General features: G+C 35.7%; 1 non-coding gene across 1 annotated transcript; it reads left to right on the top strand.

The window, feature by feature from the left end:
• The first annotated feature begins 11,144 nt into the window (after window positions 1–11,144).
• Window positions 11,145–11,216, top strand: Trnad-guc (transfer RNA aspartic acid (anticodon GUC)). Its single transcript has one exon. It is a non-coding gene; the product is annotated as a tRNA-Asp (tRNA).
• Window positions 11,217–25,725: the final 14,509 nt, after the last annotated feature.

The following is a 25,725-nucleotide window of genomic DNA, read 5'->3' as shown; positions in this document are numbered from 1 at the left end:
ATTTATGTTTAAATCTAAAATAAAATTACAAATTATTTTTATTACCCACTTAAATTACTTAAAATTATTCACATAATATATCAGTATCACTATCGCAATCATCATTATTATTTGTTCTAAATTATTTGCAATATGGATATACGATTGTTCTGCTTTTTCTATATGTTTAACAGAATTTGCCCAACTTTGTGGAGGTATTTTAAAAACTTCGGTTTTTATAAGTTTTATAAGTTTGAGGGAAAAACATTGTTACGACGAATGGCAGATTTCAGTTGGTGCCAAACATGTTCAATGGAATTAAAGATACAGTGATAAGGTGGAGCCTTAAAACTGTATGACCTAGATTTTTTGCATAATTATCACAGACGTATTCCTTTTGTAGGTTCAAGCTTTGTAGAACCTCAATTAATTGCTTTTTGATATAATCTTCGTAAAAATAAATGTCGTTATTATAAATGTAGTCTTGGATTGTTGCTTTTCTGTCACATGAGGAAGGGGTTTTAGTGAACTGTCTACTGTGATAACTTGCATTATCCATTACAATTACGCTATTAGGAGGAATGTTTGGAACTAGTTTTTTTTTAAACCAACCTCCAAATAAATCAGCGGAAGAATCTTTAATATTTTTCACAGACAGAGAAAGTCCATTTGGTGTCCAACCATCTTTCGAGCCAGCATGCAAAATAGTTATTTTTTTACCTCTTTTTGATGGCGCGATTGTTTTACTCTTATCAATTTTCCATAAAGTTGATGTTGGAATTTTTGCCAATGTTGCCGTTTCTTCTGTCAGTTCTGAGAGTCAAATAAACATTGTTTATAACTTCCTTAGTCTCAATAGAATAGACCCTTGGATAATCCCATTCAAAAGCAGTTGGTCACTTTCTTATATCTATGAACAGACCATACCAATTATTACATCTGTTGATCGAAGGCAAGTTCGGAGAGGGATCGGAACAAATCGGCTACAAAATATCAGACAGATGACAGGGCTACACGTCGTTTATGCACACCGCAAGGAATGGAGAACCAATGGAAAATGTTATGGCAAATATCCTTTCCACTGAAATAAGAAGAGTTTCTCGTTTATTTTTTAAAATTTATTTGAAAGGCTTAACTAAAAACTTAGACGTCTTTACAACCAAAATCAGAATTTGGTGATGCATTTGTCTCCTGTCTACGACATTGTCGGAAATGTAATTTCTTTTCGATAATCCAAAAATAAACGGGGCGTCCCGTATAAAAAAAAATCATTTTCGAAAAACTTAAAAACGGAACCGACATTCTTTTATTACTTTCTACAAGGAGAGTTGCCGTTTAAAAGTGTCCGATTTGGGCCACTCTGTACAAATTGGATTTTATCGGTTAGAATACCGCGATACATGTGATCCAAACGGGCATAATTACCGTTGAATAAAGAAAACGTTTCAGAGCACATGTAGGTACCTATTTCGTCGGAACCTTATTGTGGAGGCATGTGCTACAGTGACAGGTGCAACCGTACAGGCTTAAAATAAATACCGGACGGTCACCTGGCCCGATCGTTGTTTTTTTTCCTTTTAAATGAGGCGGCGACCGGATGTTTCAGTGGAAAATTACACCCGACAAATTACGAGTCTCAGGAAATAACGTAAAATATAATTCGGGAAAGTAAATGTATAACATATAGAAAATAAGGACTGTCTCGTCGCACTTCTTCGCGCCAAAATACCGGACCTCGTGGTTGACGTGGTCGTACCTTCGCCGCGTGCACCAGGTGAGGAACGAAACAACCACCTGCTGTTTTCGGTTGCACCCGTCCGGATTCGAAAGGTTCAGGTAAATTTCACCGATTCCCATAAACAATTTCGAGTTTTGATCATTTGTTTCGCCGTTTATTCACACAGGTAAATCTTTCCGAACTCGGGAATCTTCTTAGCCATGCATTTACACAATATTTTTAAGCATCAATGGGTTCAGCAGAGGAACCCAACATCAGAAGGAGAGAGTGGCAGCAGTTGAATGAAATCAACTAGTAGAATCTCAGGTTATTTCTTAAATAGTAAAATGACGAATCTAGTAAATGGAACAGTTTGTCTCAAAGTTAAAGTCATTTGTCGCTTGATGCAAAACAGGTTGTGAAAAATGTGTATGAAAGTTTAATCATTAGAGGACTTATTAAACAAAAAGCTTTAAAAGAATCCTTACTTTGTCGATAAGGTATATTATTAATAGTGATTTTCAAACTCACCGTATAGACAATAGTGATCAGGACCTAATAAGAAAGAAAATATATTGTCTTTATCACAGCGAAGTTGTTCCTAGCTTGATAAACTGAAAAAGAAGCTAGAAGAAGATGAAACCAATATAATGCCACCCTCCAAAGAGTTGTTTCTAAAATGGGATTTAAGTACCGCGAAAAAGGCAAGTAATAATGGAATCTCACAGATTTAAGATTCAAGAAATTAAAAGATATAAATTAGACCACAGATTCATCATTTACTTTGATAAAACGTGGTTGGATAAACACGACACCTAAAGGATCGTTTGATTCCACTCAAAACTTTCAGACGAAGGCACCTTCAAATAAAGGAAAACGCATCACCAAAATACAAGCTGGTTCAAAAGACGGATTTGTCCCAAACTGCTTGCTGTTGTCTGCAAAGAATATTCAGGATTCTAGTTCAGATTATCATGAGGATACAAGTGCCGAACTTTTTGAAAAATGTTTTCAAAACAATGTGCTACTGTCATGCATAACGCAAGCTACCACATCCGTCTGCTACGCAAAGCACCAATCATCAAGTTCAAAAACTGAAATTGAGCAATATTTGTTAGAAAATTATATATATTTTTAAAATCAGTTTAAAAAAAGCGCAACTTTTGGAAGCGCTAAATTCATATGCTATTAAAAAACAATATCTATGTGACAATTTTGCTGAACAGGCTGGGCACATTGTTTTATGTCCCCACAGAGCATTTGCGCAACCAAGTAGAATCAACGGTATTGTTATTGGTATTGCGGGCGTCCAAGCACTTAGGCCACCAGATGGGCACGTTGTGCCCCAGACCGCCCTAGAGGGCGTCCAGAATGCTGCACCTAGAAGATCAGCAACTCCTTTAGCCCAATACCGTGCACTGAGTCCGGATCGATCAGGGCAGTTCCGAAGACTCCAAATCTGGCCCATGTCAAAGCAGGGCACCCGGTGAACAGATGATACGGGGTCTCCTCCCCTTCCATGCACCACCTACACTCCGGGCCGTCTCCAATGCCTAGCAAGCAAAGATGCCTCCTAAGCATACAATGTCCTGTGTAGGCCCCTGTTAGTGCTCTACACTCCCTTCTGGTCAGTCTAAGCAGCTCCCTGGTCCGAGGGAGGGCGGGCCCATCCTTCATAAGCCTCGTCCGCCTCATTCCCGGAGCAACTCTCCAGCCCACCGCAGCCCGGTCTCTCGCCCAGGCTTCGAGAGCTCCCCGCCTCACACACGGAGCGATCCCTAAGCGGGGCTCTGGCCCTATATGCCTATGCGAGGAGCCCTCTCTGGCTAAGGCGTCCGCTGCCTCATTGCCCCGGATCCCGGTGTGCCCCGGGACGCAGACCAACGAGACATTCCTCACCTTCCCCAGTACCCCTTTGCACTCCTTTATCAATATGGAGCGCGTGCGCACTGACTTAACGTGCCCATGTTCTTAAATAACAGATTATTTTACTATTAACTGCATTTTGTTGCACTAAAAATAATATGATCAAATATTAGATGATGCTGTTGGATATACATTTTTATAAATTCATAAGAATGGGAAATATTTGTTCCGTTGCTACATCAGTCACATCTGTTTGAACATTAGAGTTGAACAGCCGCGTATTCTACTATTCTTTTATCGGAATTAATATTTCTTTTGCTAGCCTAAAGAACTAACCAAAAGAACTAAACGTTAAAGTTCTGATGTAGTAAATTTTCTGGTTTCATCACTTTCTGGAAGTTTTTCCTTGAATTGCTGATGTTGTTTTCTTTTTCTTATAGGTTGTCTTATTGTAGAAGAAGTCTTTCATGTTCCAGCTATATTAGAGTCAGAACTTTAAAAATTATGTCCTTATCATGAATATTAGAATACATTATTTGACAGTTATTTAAAATGCTTATAAATAATTACACTTTTGTTTCTCTTTCTATATAATAAATAATTTCGTTTCCCATTCTTTCATTCCAATCCATATATTTACCGTTTGATTTTTATCAGTCTTTCTCTTTTAGGTTGTTAAACTTTTTTCATAATTGTGCTTCATTGATCTCTATTCTAAATTCACTTCCTAATTTTGACAAAAGTATGGGGAATTTTTCAATCACTTTTTCATCACTTTCTGGTGGTTTTTTCTTGATTGATGATTTTGTTTTCTTTTTCTTATAGGTTGTCTTATTATATAAAAAGTCTTTCATGTTCCAGCTACATTAGAGTTAGAACTGTAAAAATTATATGCTTATCATGAATATTAGAATATATTATTTGACAGCCATTTAAACTTCCTTTAAATTTCTACACTTTTACGCACTGTAGAACTACTTAAGTTATACTCTGCAAATTGAAGGATTTATTTCTCCTGACATATAATAAAAAAAAATTTGTTTGCAATTCTTTCAAGTCAATCCTTTTATTTCCCGTTTGATTTTTATCAGTCTTTCTCAGGTTGTTAAACTTTCTAAACTTTCTTTCTAACTATTCTAAATTCACTTCCTAGACATCCTTTTATTTTAGAAAGTGCATTTGCTTTCTTTTTTAATATGGGGTATGTTTGATTTCAAGAAAAGTATGGGAAATTTTTCAATAACATTAATATTTTAGATGATTCGTAATCAATGATTGTCAATTATATTGCAATTTATTTGTAATACAAATACACCGCAACACTATCGCAACGCTGCGCATACTACCAATAATTAAATATACATGGCAGTCATTGTGGTCCGGAGCACGCACTTAAAAAGCCAAAGCAAGTGCCCGTTTCCATACGAAAAGTTTGTTCATACCAAAAGTAATTATGTGCTCAATTCTTTAGCATCTATTCCGATTTCCTTTGAGCACCTGCTACGAGTACTTAGTACTCGTAGCAGGTACGCTATAATATTAAGATGGCTGTAGCTCTGGATCTATTTATAAAAAATAATATGATTTTAGTATTGAGAATATAATAACCATTGAGGTGTCGAAGTCTATTAATCCCTATCAGACGCGGAGGAGGTGGAGTTGGTGCAGAGAAAAGCGGCAAACGGCTAGAAAATGCGTCTCGAGGAGAAGGATGATAAGCAGGGGGACTCAACAGCTGACGGCGGCGCGGAGGGGTTTCCATGGTCACCGCACTCCGGGGTAGTCAACCAAACCGGGAAAAGGGCGGACGAGTAGCCCAGACGCGGGGAAATCTAATGGCCAGACGCAGGGCGTTAGCACTTTGGGGAAACGGTATAAAAAATGAGTTTTCCGAATGATCAATTCCGCATCGGGCGGCTCGGGTACAGTCGGTCGTAGTGTTCCGAGGCCCGCGGGCATTATTAAGCTAACAACGTTACCCCCGAACACAAATTTATCGAACAATTAATTGTCCTGATTAGCATAACAAATCGCATGATGTAGGTACCATGCACGGCAGTTTGGGAAGGGGTCGGCTTTGCACGAAACTAGATTTTCCTTCTTTCATCTACATTAAAATAGAACTACTTTTATTCCAGCCGTTTCTCCAACCGACTTTTATTATTCATTTTGAGTTCGCATAAGTGTATTTGTCTCACTTAAAGTACCGTGGCCCCTAAATTGTAACCACCCCGTACAATTTAAGGGTGACGGACCTTTCTAAAGAAGAAAACTAGTATCAGTGTCCGGTGCTCAGTTTTTATTTAAAAAAATGGCAACGGTAAACGCCTTACTTTGGATATTTGTAACTGTTTCAGAAAAAAAATCGTTTTAGCTTTTTTGCCATGGAAACCCTCTTTCTGCGTATAATTTAATGGTCTGAATATAATTTTAAAGGTAATAGTTCAGTAGGTATCAGCAGGAAACTCTATTTTGAAAAGAATGGCTGGTAATTGTCAAATTGTAATTTAGGCCAGAAAAATCTTTTCATTCTTGCCTGCTTTTTATAACAAACTATCGTATTATTTGAACGACTAAACTGAGACCACAATTTGGCCCACCCCGTACATTGTATAACTATGTTATAAATATAACAAATCTTTTGAACGGTTGGAGATATCAAGTGGCAATTTCGGAAATATAATGAATAAAATGTTTTTACATATTAGTTGTTTGTGGTGGCATTTAGGGTGGTGTTCTGCTAATTGTTCCGAAAAAGAATATTATTCTTATAGTATAGAATATTTTCTTACCATGGAATGCTAGAATTTATAAGCAGATTTGACCACATCTTTTCTAAACTTACATCTGGAAGCGGGTATGCATTTGTTTTGGAACTTTGATTTAAAATGTTTTATTTAATAAGTTTTAGTTAGTTTTCTCAAAAAAAATTCAACATCACTACTGGAAATACAACTGCCTCAGTATGAACAATATGTAATAGAAAATATTATCATTATTTTCCTGAAATTAAGGATAATGACAATTTTATTTAATTGTATTTGTATTGTAACTTTTAATGTTTGCCACAGTAAACATAATAAAATTTACTACTAGTCTACTACAAACCACGCCTACTCTTAGTTTCATTTATTGATTTATTGATGTTGCATATTGTCTGATGACTCTTGAAGCATTTTAGGACAAAAAATATCATAATATGGTTTTGTTGAAATTCGGCAAAGTTATTGATCATGATTGTGCTTTAACTAGATTTAGATTATGAAATTCAGTGCCGTTCCGGGAGGCATCCTAACGAATAATATTGTTAAAGAGATATACGCCACTGACTTTTAGCAATTTTTGTTATTTACTTTGAATAAGGCAATAAAAGTACAACTCTTTTAAACTTTTGAGTGATTTTCGTATTTTGTCTCGTTTTCGAGCCAGAAAATAAAAATTGACCAAATGTATTTCTATGAACCTTACTTTCTGGACAATAAACTCAATACTACAAAATTAACAATAAAAAAATGTTGAAAATAACCACCATCAGCTAACTGCATTCATGTAGCCCATAACATAAAGATTTTCTTACACGATTTTTTAAAAATATTGGACACCCCTAGGAAATTACGCAGTTCCGAACCCACGTACTTTTTTAACTGTTGTATACGTTGCAAATTACAACTTAAGCAGAGTTTTCGTTCTTTTTTCCCAAAACAGCAGTGTTTTTAAAGCTATCGCTTAAAATTAAATTTGATGAGAACCGAAAAAAACCGAATAATACACGCAGGGAAAAATTGGTATCGGACGATCCGAACAGCTGTCTTGCCAACTGCCTGTTTTTGTTTACCACCCAACAGCTGATACCCGGGCCAGTATTCCCAGTGCATCACCACCTGCCGATAAATCTCCGCAAACCCGAATTACCTTCCTTTTTATATAAAAAAAAATCGGACCGATATTGCGCTGTAATCCATTGGCGTAACCCAAGGAGAAGGCTTTCCTTTAATTTTGTTTTTATCCGTAGTGACTGCGCCGATTAATTTCGGCTAGCAGCCTGAATTATACAAAACTTGCGATTGTAAAACCGTGATGCCAAATTCTCGTTTTATGTATAGGAAGGGGATGGCGAAGTATACGCATGGGACTCGTTTCCATATCTTTTACCCTGCGATACGCCCGATATTATACGACTTTGAGCCAGCTTGTGCTCGTGAGTCACCCCCGTCCGGGGTTATTGTCCTTTAGGAACGCTGATCCAGGTAACGCTAATGTAAATCCACGTAATTTCCCTTTAGGGAGCGGAAATTGTTATAAAATTTGTCCTAACCAATAAAAAACGCATTATTGTTCACTTGTTTTTTTTTTGTTTAACATGATATACTGAGTTGTTACGTGGCTTTCATATTATATGGGTTGTTCCAAAAGTGCTAAAACTATGACTGTTTTGTAGCATTTTTTCAATTGTCCTTTTTTTCATTATGTTTATTTGAATGTGGCAGACAAGGTTTCGGTGTTGAAACCAAAAGAACTTCAAACTGCCATTGTCTTTTGGTGTATGTCAACCAACATATAGCAAGACACTATCAAAGTTATTCTGAAGCAACGAAATTTGGAAAAGTTATTATGTAGACGAACAATACAGCGAGCAGGCATCTCTCCATGCAAAATTAAATAATATTAACACAGATTTGCTTCAGAATGTTTCTAGTGAGAAATCTCTCAATAGAATTATAGCCAATTTGACAAATATATGACGGGATACTGGATTATTTAGAAATCCTAATAAATTTCAACTTCAACTATGATCATCACTTTCTGCAATATCTGATAACGGGACAACGTTTTTTTACAATAATGACAAACCATCATGACTTTGAGTTTACGTAACCTTTTTGCTTTTTCGACAATCAACACTTTCTGAGAGTTTGGTTCATTTGGTATTTAAATATTTAAGCAAGCTATTCCATAAGTTTTTCAACTTTGACCAGTATGTCCTAATATCATCTCACGAATGTTCTTATACATAAAGAATTCTCTATACAAATAACACTTCCTACCTTCCACAGGTTCCATCATACATTCTGTGACGTTCACACCAGTTCGCGCTTCTCATATTTGCTCCTGTCATATTTGCAGCTATAATGAGTAAAGCAGATAGTCAGCATCGGCTTTTTAAAAATACTCTACATTTTCGCTTCTGCTTTTTCTTTTACTCTCTTGAAATTGTAGGTATCAACAGCATAGAGAGTAGAGAAAAAAAAGTTGTACACGAGTTGACCCTGTTTTAAGCAATAAAAATAGTACATCAAAGAAAAATGGTCTGGTTTCTTCTTCTGATCTCTTTACAAAATCGCTGTAACTTCTAGTTTAGTAAACCACTCTGTGCGACCATTTTGATTTTGAAAGTTATCGGGTAAAAAAAAAATAATTTGTTACATTTTTTCATTTAGAAAACATCATAATTCAGTGAACTTCGTCTAAATTTACTACTCCAAGAACACAAGAAAACTCACATGGAATGGGAAACATGCAGACCGTGGATAGCACAGTATAGCACACGATTTGGAAACTACATTAGCGCTAGAGTCCTTGGTAGACAACTTCACGGTTAGAGTTCGAAGTTCTTTTAGTTACAAAATTTATGGTACCTAAGAGTTGCTTGGATAATTTGAATACGAGTAATAAGACACTGCTTCATATGATTCAATTTTTATCTGAATATGACATGGGTAATGCGTAGACCGTCCAAACCAGTCCATCACTCAAACACCCTTAACGATGATGTTGCAAAGTTCCGCCCTGATCTCCTGAAATGATTCATAAAACATAACAAATGCACACACTCCGCTCATTCTCAGGATGGCTTCCGGGGTACCTTGAACCCGAGACTAAAGGGGCTCGCGGACCCTCTCAGACGCCCGTATATATAGGGTTTTTTACAACAGTAGAAAAAAAAAGTTCTTTACAATTTTCGGCTTTTGATTCGAAACAAGATCCGTCTGCCATTATTCAAATTCAGAATTGAGGGTCTGGGTAATTATTAGAAACGACCAGACAGTACTTTGGCTCGATGCGAAACACTGACCTAAGATTCCGCCATTGTTTGCACTAAAGGGTAAGGGGCCCGTATGAACGACGAGCCTTGCTATTTATAAACACATTTGTCAATGAGCGGACATATCAGGCGACACTCAAAAGACAAATCTTATTGTGATAACTCAAAAATTAATATAAATTCAGGAGGTGAAATCATAAAATCTTCCAACCACGAAAATAATTCCATATATTTGTAACTTTTTAGGTTTGTTTGGCTAGTAGCTTGCAAATCTTGTTAAAAATAATAACGAGAAGCCTCTGTTTTTATAAAATATTTTGCTTCTAAATAATTGTGAACCTCCTCCGCTATATATTATTGAATTTTTTTCGTTCTGAAATTTTGTTCAACTCAAATATACTTTTCCCTTACCTTTGAAGTTCTTGAACAAACGCTTTTGTATTGAAATCATGATTTTAAATAAACTAAACGGTTCTGTAGGACAGTTTCAGAAAACCATTTAGGGAACTTTTTACAAAATACGACCATAAAATAAACCAAGGTAACTGGAGTTTCCTTATAGGCACTTAGCTCTAAATTAAATGCGTTGGTCGGTTCTCCATACCCTTTGAACCTTTGGCAATAAGAGGTCAACCCCAGGACCAAATTGTAAACTTGAGTAAATTTTTCATTTTCTCCGAACTAATTCGAACAATATGTTGAAAAATATTTTAGGTTAAGCGATCTGTAAGGGTGCGTTTTCCACCATCGCGTTGTTGGAACGACGGTGACTGGCGTTTTTCACCCCCCGCCTGTATCTTAAAGCGGCGCTAACCGCTAACGTTGCAGCAGCCGCTGGGGAGGTTTTAATCAATGATAAAACGCCATCCTTTCTCTTGCGTATATGTGCCTCTAACCCTTTCAAACGTAAACGCTCCGCGGTTGCGTGGAAAAAATAAATTAATTTTAAAGGAAGGCATTTTAGCTTATGGGGTAAAATAATACAGCATATTTTACGGAAAGCAATGATACCATGGGATACTAATAAAGTAATAAGCGAAAATCACAGATTTTGTACCTATTGAACACTTTAGGCGGGTACGACTTCGGATAGTACTGTAGCGCCATCTCGCAACCAGTAGCAACGTCACGTTTAGTCAACAATTTCCATTGTGGCAGATTTCAATCCAGAACCATGAAACTATGCTCATGCTTAAAACAATTGATATATTGTCACTTCCTAAGTCGTAGAAAAAACTGAATTTTATAATACAGTCTATTTTTAAAGAATGTTTGTTATTTAATTTTTTTGTTTAATAATTTTGGTTAGTTTACTTATTTAATGGTTTTCTCACTCCGGAAATCTTTAAAGGAAAAACTTCGCTGTTCGGAAATTGAAGATAAGTCTTTAAAGTTAAGCCTGTAAATTTTTTGCTTTAAGGATTGTTGGGGTGTGTACGGACTGTATAATATAAACCACAATGGTTTCTAGTTAAATAGTGTTGATTTTTCACATTTAAGACTATCAATAGAACAATGAAAGAGCACATTAATTTCAAGTCTTCGGTAGTATAGTGGTCAGTATCCCCGCCTGTCACGCGGGAGACCCGGGTTCGATTCCCGGCCGGAGAGATATTTTTTTTCCTCAAAACATTTCTTTTTAATTAATTTAATGTTTATTTGTTTACCATACTTAACAAATTTATTATTTCTTATATTTAAAAGCATTGCAAAATGCAAGTGAGATATGTTTCAATCTTCCCGGATTAAACCCGGATTATCAATTACTACTACTACTACTACTCAAAAAATAGATTCGCTGGTTTCAATTAAGGGTCCTCAGTTTCAAGATAAAACAAGTTGCGCATTTTCTCGCAAAATTGCTTAGTCGTTGTATAATTTATAGTAATTTCCAGGTTTCCGGATTAGAAAATCAAACTAAACAAAAAGTGCTTTTACATTTCCAGTTTTGCATTACATTCAGAGCTTAAAATATCTTCCTGTATTTTCTGTATCTAAAGTTAACCATATTCAAGAACATTCAAATATTGGTGAAAGGATTTTTACTTTAAATTTAGGAAATACCTATCAATCCCTGCGCAGGCACCTGCACAAAACATTTTGCGGTTTTAAGATTTGAATTAAGTAATTTTAGGAAAATTTGGCACCACCGCCTCAATTGCACGATGCGGAGAGGCCTTGACTCCGAGTAACCGAATAAACTCAAGCTTCTGCACGCCTGGAGACTAAAAAGTGGATCTCACTTGCAGTTTTGCAAGTTCGCTGCCGGGAGTTCATTCGACTTCGCATTATTAGATCGTTGGTTCTAATTATCAAATTTTGCGTCAAAAAAAATACCCGCCGGGTAAAAGATTACAATCCCAGTAGTATGGTCTGTTCATAGATATAAGAAAGTGACCAATTGCTTTTGAATGGGATTATAGACGGGTGGTCATTAACATACAATGCAACAAGATTATGACCTAAAGTTTCGGAATTTAAATTCAGGTAAAATTGTGCGCCGTAATAGAAAATAATTTTATACCTTCCTGTGTTTAATATTCTTTGGTTTGGTATACTACTTAGTTTAAGTTTATTTGTAATCATTCTTATTTCGTGTGTTGAATCGTGTGCGAATTATGCAAAATATGTGCGAGTCTAGTGTATCTCAGGAGATGCTCCCGCTCAAACGTGGAAAACACTATTCCATTGAGACTAAGGACGTTATAAACAATGTTTATTTGACTCTCATTGAACGTGGTGCCAGCAAGCAAGCATCTTTAGAAGAAACGGCCACATTGACGAAAATTCCAACATCAACTGTATAGAAAATTGTCCCATTTCAGCGAGGAAAAAAAGAAGCGATGCTAAAATTTACCAGTTATACGAAGAACAAAGCGTGCCTACATAAGATATCTTAATAATATATAATTATAATATAATTATGCAAAAAATCTAGGGCATTGAAATCTGCCATTCGTCGTAATAATGTTTTTCCCCGTGTTAACTCCAATGGTCCTCAGACTTATAGAAACCGAAGTTTTTAACATCCCTCCACAAAGTTGGGCAAATTCTGTTAAACATATCGAAAAAGCAGAACAATCTTATATCCATATTGCAAATAATATCGAACAAATAATAATTATTATGTGAATAATTTTAAGTAATTTAAGTAGGTAATAAAAATAATTTGTAATTTTATTTTAGATTTAAACATAAATACATACATAAATAAATAAATATTGTTTAGTATCTTTCCTAAGAAAACCTCAAATAATTAAATTATAAGCAAAGTACGGACCTGTTCGGCCATATTTCATTCTTACAGCTTGCTCGGGTCTTTCTTTAATTCGTATCAGTTAGTCACTTTCTTATATCTATGTACAGACTTTATCTATTCAAGTCTTACACTTGGTGACTAGCCTCTTATCCGGTGGGCCATTTAAAAATATCCACTATTAGAAATAATGTTCGTGTAAGAAACCACCGAACGTGTTAAAAATAAAAACAGTGGCTGATCATATCATTTTAGTTCCAATTTAACGAAAACCAAAGAAAAAAGTTTTAAAAAATATTTTTCTTTTAGAAAGCAAACATTTTATTTTAATATATATCGGGTGTTACTAAATTTCAGTGGAGTCCCTTGGTAAATTACAAGGCAATCTACGAAAAAGGTGCGGAAAATGAAATAGTCACACTTACAGTTGAGTAATATTTCCATAATATTTCCATATTTCTTATCAAAATTATTGACTATGGTGGTAACACATAAGACGTTAACCGAAGACGATTTTAAATTATGTTTTCAGTCATTTTACGCTATATTTACAAAAACTTTTATTCAAAGAATCTCTCCCTAAATTTCGGCCACTCATTTAAACGACGTCAATTCTTTTTCCCGCCATTTTCCTAGTGCCATTTTAGATAAAATATCGAAATGATTAACCACGTAGGTTGTTTTTCTTTTTCGCTTCCGTTACAATTGGCTTGGCAAGCTTTCCAGGAAACATGGCAACGACTAACCGACGGAGACGTCTTATCGACCCGCTCGGATTCGGCGTCTTGACGCTGAGGTAATAAAACATCGCACTGGCGTTATTTATGGGCCATTGGCACCAGACGCTATAAGTCTATCCTTAAAAAAAATAACAAACTTTTATCTTTCCATTCGATGTCATATGTAATCAAATCATCACAACCCAATACAAAATGGCAATATTTTGTATTAGTATACGTTAGCAATAATCACTTCTAGGTGTATAAAACATTTCAGCGTATCCAAAGCTTGCGGTAAATCCGTACGGTTAAAAAAGGATTTTTCCGACGTAGCGGCAACGCCGCACGAGCTGCACGGGATGCAGGCCTTGACATGGAGTAACCGAGCGCACCCCCTGCATGCTGCGAATTGGAAATCGTCGCCATCTCTCGCATTTCCTTTGCTGCGGTTTTTAGTGCAGCACGTCAAATCAATTTCCAAATACGTCTCCTTGAATTATGAAACGTTTTGTTTGTCGAGAAAGCGAAAACAATAAGGTCCCCGGGGGTATTAACGCCCACCATGAACAAAAATGTTGCAAAATATATTTATTTAAATTAAAACCTGCTGCGGCTTCGAAATGATTCTTAAGGGCGCGACCTGGTATACCACGTCTAAATTCCACATAACATAACACAAGGGTGGTGTCAAGGGAAATCCTATGTCAGAAAATTTATTTATTTTCCGAACTAAATCAGTTTCTCGTACTCATTCAAGGTAGACCTTGCCCAGAATTATTTTAACAGCTCCGGCTTCCAAATGGTTTCTAAGGGCGCGGCTTGTTATACCACATCTAGTTTCCACATAACGCTGGGATTTTTCTTGGCGTAGAAGCAACCGTGTTTCTTTCATGATGTCCTGCCGCCAATTGGCCATTTTTTTGTAAAAAAAAATTTAAAAATGTATAAGGTAATAAGGTCCATTAAATTCAAGTGGTGGCTAATAAGGCCCAACTGATATCTGTCTGGGTCTTATTACTACTACTACGAAATCATGTTGAGGATATGTTAAATAAAAAAAATTGCTCTTGAATAGTGGCTTCGTAACTCTATCAATGTGTAAACTAAAACTCACTTTTCTTAGAATTCTTGATCTGACCCTTTTTTTTTTTTCGTAAAAACGCCTCCGGTCATATTTTATATATTTTTTTTTTATTTCGACCGGATAATGCACATGGCAAAACACTGAATACTATCTGTCTAAAACTACCGAACTTAGTCGAGTATGTCCGTTTGCGTTTTTAATTTGGGCAACAGAACAACACACAGATGGCTCCAAAATACTTATAAGTTCTTTTTTATTGTTAAATGGGTGCATGGGCCCATGGCCATGACCTTACACATAGTTAATGTGGAATTTAATAAAAAAGAACACAACTTAAATAAATGGTAAACCACTAAAATTGTTGTGCTAACCTTCAAGAACACACTAGACTCATTAGCCAGTAACTAAAATTTTATGAGCTCATGAAAAGTGTTATATCCGACACCGTCAAAACATTATTACTTACGAACGATTATTACGAATTTATAATCGGTTGATAACTTTAAAGAAACAAATGGTCGGCCCATCTGACGAAACAGAATGGTTAACTTTAACACACCAGGAAATTCAAGGGTTATTACAATAATTATTGTGGACGACACACAGTGTTGGTCCCAAAATTGACTCTTGACGCACAGCATGTTTGATTTCGCACTTTGAGAAACAGAGTTATTATATAGCACGCAATGATGTTTATAGATTCTGTGATTCAAAGCGCTTCAGAGGAGTTCTTCTAGTAATGGGTGTTTTTTTTCGATGTACAAAACTTTAAGTTGGCATTACTGTTCAAGATGGCGACCGATTTAACAGCTGCCAAGTGATTTATTCTCAGTTTCGTTTGGCAATTCATCAAACGATCATCAAGTAAGGCGTAGATTCGTCGAATGGGCCCAGAACGAGATTGCCGTTGTTCCCGATTTTCATAAGCGAATTTTGTTTAGCGATGAAGCGCACTTCTGGTTGAATGGCTACGTCAAGAAACAAAACTGCCGCATTTGGAGCGAAGCTAATCCTCAAGTGTATTTCGAAGCACCTTTATATCCAGAAAAACTGACTGTTTGGTGCGCTCTATGGGCTGGTGGAATCGTTGATCCGTACTTCTTCAAAAACGATGATGGTCAGAAAGTTACAGTCAATTATGATCGGTATAGAGCTATGATTCCTGAATTGAATAACCATTTTGGGCAGGAGATGTCGTTTCAACAAGACGGCGCAACATGTCACACAGCTCGTGCCACAATCGATTTATTGAAAGACACGTTTGGTGACGGCCTAATTTCACGTTTTGTACCTGTGAATTGGCCTCCAAGATCTTGTGATTTAACACCGCTAGACTACTTTCTGTGGGGCTATGTAAAGTCATTGGTCTCTGCGGATAAGCCACAAACGCTTGACCATTTGGAAGACAACATTCGCCGTGTTATTGCCGATATACAGCCACAAATGTTGGAAAAAGTCATCGAAAATTGGACGTCCAGATTGGATATATAATTATTTTGCGTTCTTGAAAAATTGAAATTTTGCTCCAATTTAACGAAATTTCTATTTGGAGCTTCTAATGGCGAGAGACGAGTTTTTTTTCTCTAATTTACTTTAAAAAAAACTTTTTTTCGGAAACATATGTTGCTATAATTTTATTGTTGTTAAATATACATTTATTTATGCATTTTTCGGTGCAGTGGGGTAGAAAAAAGGGAAAAAATCCCTCCTAAGCTTTTCTTCGACAAAATAAATATACAGAGAAAATTCAATTCAAATTCAAATTGGTAACACCGTGGTGAATAAAGCCCGAACCTAAACAAATTTAAACGAACGTAGTTAATCAAAACGTTCGATATACGTCGTCGTCATAAAGAAACCCCCTGCGACACCTCCAGCCTCGCGACGCCCCAGGTCCAACTCCATAGCAACCCCCCGCGTAGTCGGAATCAAAATAAATGCCGCCATAGCGAAACAGACATCGCACGGTAAATACTTTTTGCCGAACTTGTTTTATACGCGACACGAAACTGAGTTCTCTCTTGTTTATTTAATATAATGGAAAAGTTTCCATCGACGATCGGGGGTGGGAATAATGATGGGATTAGGATATTTGCGGAGCAAACTCTCGATGACGATGTTTTGATTTGTCGAGCAAAAACGAGGAAAAGGAAAAAGGCTATTGTTCGCGGAAAGTCCTTGTTCCTAGACTTGCGCCAGGTGGTCCGTGTCATAATTCACACCCTTCTCCTTCATTTAATTATTGCTCCATACGCTCGTTTAGCTCGTCGATTAAAACCCGGGAACCTCCCCTGAATGCGGAGCCGTTGTTTACCCCGACCCACATTAATACAGGGTGGTTCAAGGTGCATTGAAGGTTAGACCATGGAAAACAAGATATGAAACCTTTTTAAAAATACTTTGCTGTGACGTGCTGTGATCGAAATATGTTCCCGATGCGAACAACCTATATATATTATTGAATTTACCGATGAGCTAGTGTTTTTTGATGATTTCTATATACCAGTCAGATAGTTGGCTTAGATGCACCTCAAGGGAGTCACCCTTGGCTCATATTATTTACATAATATGAGTTAAAGCGTTTACTTGACTAGTTAAAACTAAAAAAACATCATTGTGCTACAAAAGCTTTAAATATTTCGTAGTTCGTACGTTACCCCGCTAGTGGGTGATTGGTTTATAAACATTGGAGGACATGAAGGTCAATCGCAGTTATACGAGCTAAACATGCCTTATACGAATATGAGGTTTTGTTGATATAATCTGTTATTTGTGTTTTCTAATTTTGTAATTTAAAAATGAACTTTTTCTTGCTATGTTTCAGTTTTATTCGTAGTGTACTCATAGTTATTTCAAAATTTTCATGGTACATTCAGCGTACAAATACTTGTAAATACTTCCTTGTTCTATAGCGTTTCAAATAAGGTAGAACGACTATAACGGTTTACGAGTTTTGCTTCCAATTGGCTAATATCCAGGTTCTAACTTCATTAGAGACAATGTACGCATTAAACTAAATTCAATGCTTTTTGTATGTATAAGTTCATATATTCTTGAATGTCATATTACTATATAAATAAAACAATAGCTAATGGGATAAAATATAAACTAAGCATTATTCTTTGTTCAATTTATTAGAAAAGTGAGGTTATATTGATGTGATTGTTAATTGTGGTGTCTAACGAAATTTCGTTGTATATTTATAGGAAATAACAATACACCAATAGAGAAAATAACAGTCTGAACTAGAACTAACCAGAATTAAGTGTCCTTGCAAATGGATACAGGGAAAAAATCAACCAAGTCCACATTCCATACATTCCATGAGAAGTATAAACGCATAGAGAAGGGGGTGCTATTCTAGATTTTTTAGAAAACCACTGTTTTATATATAGTCGAATATCCACTTTCGTTTGATAACTCATTTAATATAATTAAATACATAGCGCGAAGAAGGTATTGAAATGATAATCCTGATTTTTCAATTTTGGACTAGTAAAATAATCCGATTAATTAGCTTCTGGATCAAAACACTTTTCAAGACCTGGGCAAACTATATACGTACGTACAAAATTTAAGACGAATCGACACAATGCCGTACTAAATAGTTCTTTGGAACTAAATGCATTAATTAAGTAATTCAAATTCTAAATATTGTACAAAGATAATCATGAAGCATACTTTTTTGAAGCGTTGTGGGTAAATAACTGTTCAAGGTGGCCAAATTGAACACTTTCCAAAGCAACTTTAAAATCAGAATTTAATGGTGCAGTTAATAGTTAATTAGTTATTAATGGAAAAATATTGGACATCCTAAAATTATTTTCAAATTATTTTTCCAAGCATATAGCATACTTAATATTTTTCTTGAGAATGTTGGAAATACTCGAAACAACTGCGTGCTGGTAGTTTTGGTTAGTTGTCAACCAAAATCAGAATCTGACCAAGTATTTGTTTTCTGTATTACGGTGGCACTCTCTTAAGCCTACTTGTGCAAAGTTTCAAAAATAACCAAAACTTGTAAAACAATTCACGTAAACTAATCTTGGTTTGTTTCTGAAAAGGTAATTTTTTTTTCAAAGATCTCAAAATATACAGGATATGTAGGGTAACTAATAAAATATTAGTATTAAGAATATTTATTTAAGACATTAAATACTGCGCTAAAAATGCGTTGTAAATATTTTCATAGAAATATAAAATGTACATTTTTACCATTACCAGAAAGGGGAGTGTAAAAATGTCTAACTTGGTCCACCTTGTATATTTTCAGAACTATGCTATCAATTAAAGTGAAGCACCCTATATAAAACTACAAACTGCTGTAGCGTAGCCGAGGATCGATGAGGAGGGATTAAAAACTTTTAATCTGTCCCTGTTGCGTCGCTGTTAGGTAATTGATAGCTTTTGTTTATTCATCGGCAAGTTGAAGCACGTAGTGTAAGCCAAATTGGTTCGAATTTCAAGTGCGATTAGGACAAAATCGAATCAATGAATCCAAAAACGAAGCGATATATCGGCGGGCTAGAATTTAATACGCAAACGATATTAATCAGAGCGAATTTTATATCAAACGACGCAATATTTGAATTAATTAAACTGTTAATTAAACAAATTTAAAACAGGCCGATAACGATAACGAACCTTCTATTGTGTCGGAAATCTGGCGGTATATACGTGGCGAAACTATATCCATGCCTACATAATTGCAATTATTGGAATGTACATCGAATTCCAATCATTTTATTGATTACCGCAAATCGTTTAACAGAAAACACAATTTAGACAGCGATCGAATATAGTATTAGTAAAATAGATTTTCTTTTTGTCTTGTAAACAGTATGTAATGCACTATGCCACTAGTTTGATTTGGCACTCGCAGTACTACGTACTCAAAGAGCATGAAACTTCAATACAATTTGAGCATTTTTCAGTTATGCTGCCTAAATCAAATTAAAGTAAATTTATTTATAAATTGGAATCTTTGTTTCGTTGGGTACATTTTTGCAAGACAACACAAATACACTCCTTGAGTGAAGTGACTAAAATACCAGAAAGTGGTTAGCGCCATGGGTAACAACGCTTATGTGTTAAAGTGACACTTTCCTCAACCTTAATCCATGCATAATTGTGTATTTTAGAGCAGAGAATTGAAAAAAATCCTTTTAAGAGTGTCTTTTCAAGATTTTATCACTGGAATTCATTTTTATGTATATTCAAAAAGTAAGGTGACTCTTTAAGTTTTATTAAAAAATATCTTTTTATTAACCAAAGTAACCGCCCTCAGATATAATACAATCGTGCATATTGATTCAAACGACGCATAACTTCAAGATAATAACCCTTTATTGACCGTCCGACCTCGTGGTGAGAACGCTTAATATACTAGGCCATCATACTACAAAAAAACAGTAAGCAAAACATTGATCAAACTTGACGTGATTTTTTTCGGTTTTGGCGAATCTGCGTTCTTCCATTGGGACGACTGGACTTTGGTTTCGACGTCATAACCATATACCCATAACCTTTTTGAGCATATCAGGATCATTATGGACGTCGTTTAACATCTCTTGAGCAATGCTCCCTCCACAGTCATTTTGTTTAAAATTAAACAATTTCGGAACAAATTTTGCTGCTACACGTTTCACGCCTAGAACTTCGGAAAAAAATGGGTGGCACTAGTCAATAACTGGCTAAAACTGTGAACATATGTTAGGGATATGTGTACCAACATAATGAAACAAACTATCGAAGATCGAATGTACGTAGCCCGCCCAATTACAAAAGTTACCTTACTTTTTGAACACACCTCATATGTTTTCAAAAATGTTTTACAAAATAAAAATTATAGAGAGCCCACCAGTTATTGATGCTGACTTCTTTATTATTATTAAGTTTTCTTTTTCCAACAGAAAAACTATTGAATATCGTGTTTTCGAGATTTTTTCACGAAAATCAAATTTCCATTATTAGTAGAATGAAATCACAAGTTAAAGGTATAGGAATGGAAATACTATGAACACTTTCAACCTCTGATATGACACTCAGTGTAAAGTTGTCAAATTATGGAGATATTTTCCAATGGTACCAATGAATGATATATTGCAAGTTTTGAATAGACCTCTACAAATTGTTTGCAGTATTTCTGCCTAAAATAGCTCTACAAATGTGCCGAGCGCGGAATTAGATCACGGCTATATGAATATTTGATTTAATTAAGTCAAGTTTAATATTATTCTGTACGTTCGGTAATTCCTAGCGTAAATGCAAACCGGAAACATTAATCAATGTCTTTCGCAGAAATTGCGGAGTGGTCTACGGCCTTTGTATAAATCTTAACCGAATGCTTAAGTTAATTGAAGTTTAATTAGCAATCCCCTCTAAATCTTCGCCACAATTTGCGCGAGCAAGAGGTCTATCCAGATATATCCACAAAAACGTCACGCCGATCCAACCCTATTTTAGACGTTTTTTTTTTTTAATTTTCGCCTTCGATTTTCCTACCGCGTTGGAAAACCGAGCGTCATCGCATTTTCCCTTCGGTCCAGGGCGAATCTATTTTTGAGCCTGTGCCGACCTTTGGAAGTCGACGGAAAATAGACGTTATCGATTTGAGTTCAAGCAATTACTCTGCCGTTCTTCGAAGGGGTGGTATTAGTGGAACAGCTCGTCTAAAAATTATCAGAGCTAATCGATTCTATAAGACGTGATTCCTGATTTTTAGTATTTTAAATACAGTTTAAAAAATCCTTTTATAAAAGAATTGACTTTCTTGCAAACGTTTCTGCAAACATCCTGCTGATTTTTTCGGAGCATTGAAGAAGCATATTCGGCGAAACTTCAACAAGACAGAGTCAAAACCCGATGCAGAAAAACTTAAAAAGCTTAAGATTATTATAATTATTATTTGTTCATGCAACTGACTTAAAAATTGTGTAATCTTTTTCTATCTGCTTAAAATACAAAAAATTCCAAAGTTTCCAAAGCTCACCTTCAGCATGGCAAAGAATATAATTTAAACTTAAAATCTGATAGTATAAATAGATGTGTCGTATATGAAAAATTAAATTGGTAAATTGTGTTGATTAACTTTGACGGATTTACATGGATTTTGTTTCTCGTGTCTTCTCTTCTGTTAAGAGCTAAATCCAACCCTATTGATTAATAGCAATATTTTTGGTGCAATAAAAAAATATACTTATACAGAGTGTCAGGAAATAACGTTCGTATAATTTAAGTCGTGTAAATATTAAAAAAATTGGTCTTTAAGATATCTTAAATATCCCTTGATGCATTTTGTTGAAATTTGGTCGCTTTGTTTGTTGAAACAAGCACGTCATTTGGCATTAATTATATTAAAATTATGAAGTGCTGTGGCGTCCACCTATCGAAAATTTGTGAAAAAGAAAAACAATGTGCGCCACTAACTTTGTCACCAATTAATTTTTTTTTTCAAATTAAGCAGTTATGCAAAATTCAACTTTTGTCATATCTTGCTTCGTTGTCAAAAGAAACAACTTATTGCATCTTGCTAACAAAAACAAATCGACTTTTTATTAAAGTTACCCAGCTTCCTTCGAATGTTTTATGTGCAGTGATAAGAGGCTCACTTACACCGAAGTAGCTTAAAATTTTTAAGTCCAAATTTTTTTAATTTTTTTAAAGTTTGACACCCTGTGCCTTTAAAACTATTTGTTTTCGGACCCATACACATATGAGTAACTTTAAATTGTTGCTACGTTATTTCTGCAGACCCCGTATAAGCAAAACTCTCATTTTTAATCCCTATTAAAGCAATTACTACCTGCCTTAAAATAATTTTGTGTTTATTTTCAGAAAGTCAAGCTTCTAGTTTGTGATATTTATGTGTATTATGTATACAGTATGAACAGACCCGAATGGTACCAATGCTAAACCTCTTTTTATTGGAGCATTGACATGGCATTTTTTTGCTGAACATCGATTGAACATCGCATTTGCGGTTTGTTTCAACCTTTTAAATTTATCCCTTACTCGACTACCATCTGTTATTTTAAGACAATTACAATTAATTTCCCCTCTCTTTGTTGACGGATCAATCAATCTATCTGAATTATTTCAACTTCGCAGATGGTGTCGTGAGAAATGTGAAGTATTAACGGCGCCGTGTCTTCAAGGATAAAAGGGAGGGGCGTATAGCTGGCGATACAATTTAGTCCTGAGAACAAGGCTTCGTTAGTACCAGACTAAGTTGCGTTTTTTCACACATTCCATTGGCTTAATTTCATATAAAGGGTGTTTGGAAAAATATGCGCCAACGCTGGGCTGGCAATTCGTAATAAAAAAAGTGCAAAAATCCTTAGGCTGTAGTGAAGCTGATGTTGGTAATTTGTCCAATTTTTTTTTATTTTAAGAAAAGGCTAGAAAAATAAATGCTAATAAGAATAACTCAACACATTTTTTGCAAAAAAAAAGTAAATATAAAGTCAGTGGCGTACAATATTAATATAAGTTACCTCCTGATACGGCACTGGACTTTACCATTATAATAGATGTTGCCAAGTTTCAGCAATATTCGCTTTGTCTTAATTTGTCACAATCAGTGTCTTGCAAACTAAGCATTTTGTGTCTACTTTTTTGAAACACCCTGTATAGAGGAATTTTGCACGACCTAGGGAAACAGGAGACTGGGCTGTAGAAATAATCATCTCGTTTTATCAAAAGAACATTTTTGGTCCCCTAATAATACATTTTATTTCGCGAAAATGGCAACATTAAAGCGAAAATTTAATCGCGTTTTCCGACGCCGCCGGGGCTGCATACCCGGGAAAAAACCCATATTTCACTACGTAATAGGATTAGACTGAATATATCAAAACAATGGGGTGGGTTTTGCTGTAAAATTAATACGAATCAAAACGTGGAAGAGGGGCTGAAATGAAAAGCCGTGCATATCGGGCTAGGGCTAAAAATCAGTGACGGACTAACCCTCGCAAATTCATTTCCCGGGCACATGTAAAGGAAACTCGCAATAGGAATTTGTTTTTATTTTGTCTCCCTCTTTCGTCGACGGTTCGTAATGTAATTGCCAGGCGGACGCCTTCTTATTGAAAAAGGAGATCATTTGAGTCGAAGCACAACCAAATGCCCTTTTTCTTTAAGTAAAATGAAAGCAATTTTATGTGGAGCTTTTCTCGAAATCGTTCTTCATTGCGTGTTTTTTATTTCTCAAATTTAAAAAGCATTTTTGTAGCTACAATATTAAAATTTACTTATGTGCGCAAGCACCTTTTGTGTATACATAAATTTTTCAAGATGAACAAGCGGAAGAAAATTTGGAAAATTATATATTTGTTTATTTTCTACAATAAAAGTCCTTTATTATTATTAAATATTCAAATTATGTTTACTTCAATAGATGAATATAAACTATAAATGGATCCTGGATCATATCTTTTTGAACATTTTCTTGTTGTTGTTGTTGAGATAGTCATGAAAGTGGCGAACTACTAGCAGTATGCCCTTAAGATTGCATCGCAATAAAATGAGTCACTTTAGAGTCATAGAGAAGATGCAAAAGCAACGAACTGCAACAAAAAAAAAATAATTCAAGAAGAAAACTTAAGCATAAGAAAAACGCCTCATACACAAAACTAAAGAATGTACAAGTCACAACTTTTAAAATGATGTGATTCAAATTTTACAAGATAAGAAATTTTTAGCCTAAATCAGAAATCTAAAGGTTTTACAGTTTCATATTTACAAATAACTAGCTAAACAATGATTTTTTGGGCCCAAGGGAAGCTAATTATATATTTTTCGAGCAACATGATTGATGCATTTAAAAAAAATTCTTTTGCTTTTGGGAATTTCTGGCATCGCTAGCATCCGTCACCTAAAAGTTCTTGTTATATTATCATAGTTACTTCCCCATATGAGAATGCCATATTATAATATGGATTCAAAATACTAAGTCTGTTTCAGCTACCAGTTAACGTATAATCGTAGTTGCAAAAAATATGTTCAGGAACATAATCTCTTCTTACTCTGATGGTTTTTTTTTCACTTTTTTTTTCATTTAAGGTTAAAAGGCGACTCATAAAATGTAATAAATTTTGTCCCCGCGCACCTGGCTACCGTAATGTGTTATTTCGATTAGAAAAGCAATAAACGTAAATACCAATCAGTATTATTTTTTTTGCGTCCAATAAAGTCCGTTACTGACTATAAACGGGGCGGCTTGTGGGGGGGAAGGTGGGGGTGGTCGAGAGGGCGCAGTGCGCAAGCCGGGTGCAGCAGAGATCGATGTCCGTAGCAGCCCGTCGGCGGTCTGGGTCGCTCCCGGTCGTTCACCTGGTTTATCCCCCGAACCCACCCCCGATGTTATTCCGGCATGTAGCCGGTAGAAGTAAGCCAGGCGGGGAAAGGGGGGAGAGAGGGCGCGCCGAACCCGGAAACCAGACTGTTATTAATAATTAAAAGCGCATCTCGCCCCCAGGAAAATTTTTGTTTACCAAAAATACAGAGATTCGGATTCGACCGGATGCAAGAAAACGTTGAATCATTTAAAGGGCCGCTAAAACGAAAAACGTGTAGTAATTTGTTGAACTCCTAACGGCCCGACGGCGGTGACCGCCATTGTTTACGCGAACCCTCCTTATCGGATGTTGAATTTTACCGCGTTTGGGCATCAATCTCCTTTTGTTTCCGGAAGAAAGGTGTCAGAAACAAAAATTGGATAATAAATTAATCCGGACGAACCCTACTCTGGATCGTTTGGTATGTTTAATATGAGTCTATTCATAGACGTGATCAAAACTATATGAAAGGAAAATTTTAGAATCGCAGAAATAATATCGGCTATGTGAAAAATATTAAGTGACTGCTGGGAATTTTAAAACTGGATCCAACTTTTTCATAAAAGGAACAGATTGGTTCAATCGCAACATCGCTTGCCACACATGTTGTGAAAATTAGTTCAAATAGTTAACTTCAATTTGTTGTGTGATTTTATAGGTTGTAGTAACTCGAGTAGTCATTAGAATATCGTGACGAATATAACATCATAAGTTAATAATTTAA

This window comes from Cylas formicarius, unplaced genomic scaffold (genome assembly GCF_029955315.1).
Source record: "Cylas formicarius isolate icCylForm1 unplaced genomic scaffold, icCylForm1.1 PGA_scaffold_4__25_contigs__length_36172078, whole genome shotgun sequence".
In the NCBI taxonomy this organism is placed as follows: domain Eukaryota; kingdom Metazoa; phylum Arthropoda; class Insecta; order Coleoptera; family Brentidae; genus Cylas; species Cylas formicarius.
The sequence above is the reverse complement of the archived record's forward strand: the minus strand, read 5'-3'. Positions and strand labels throughout refer to the sequence as shown.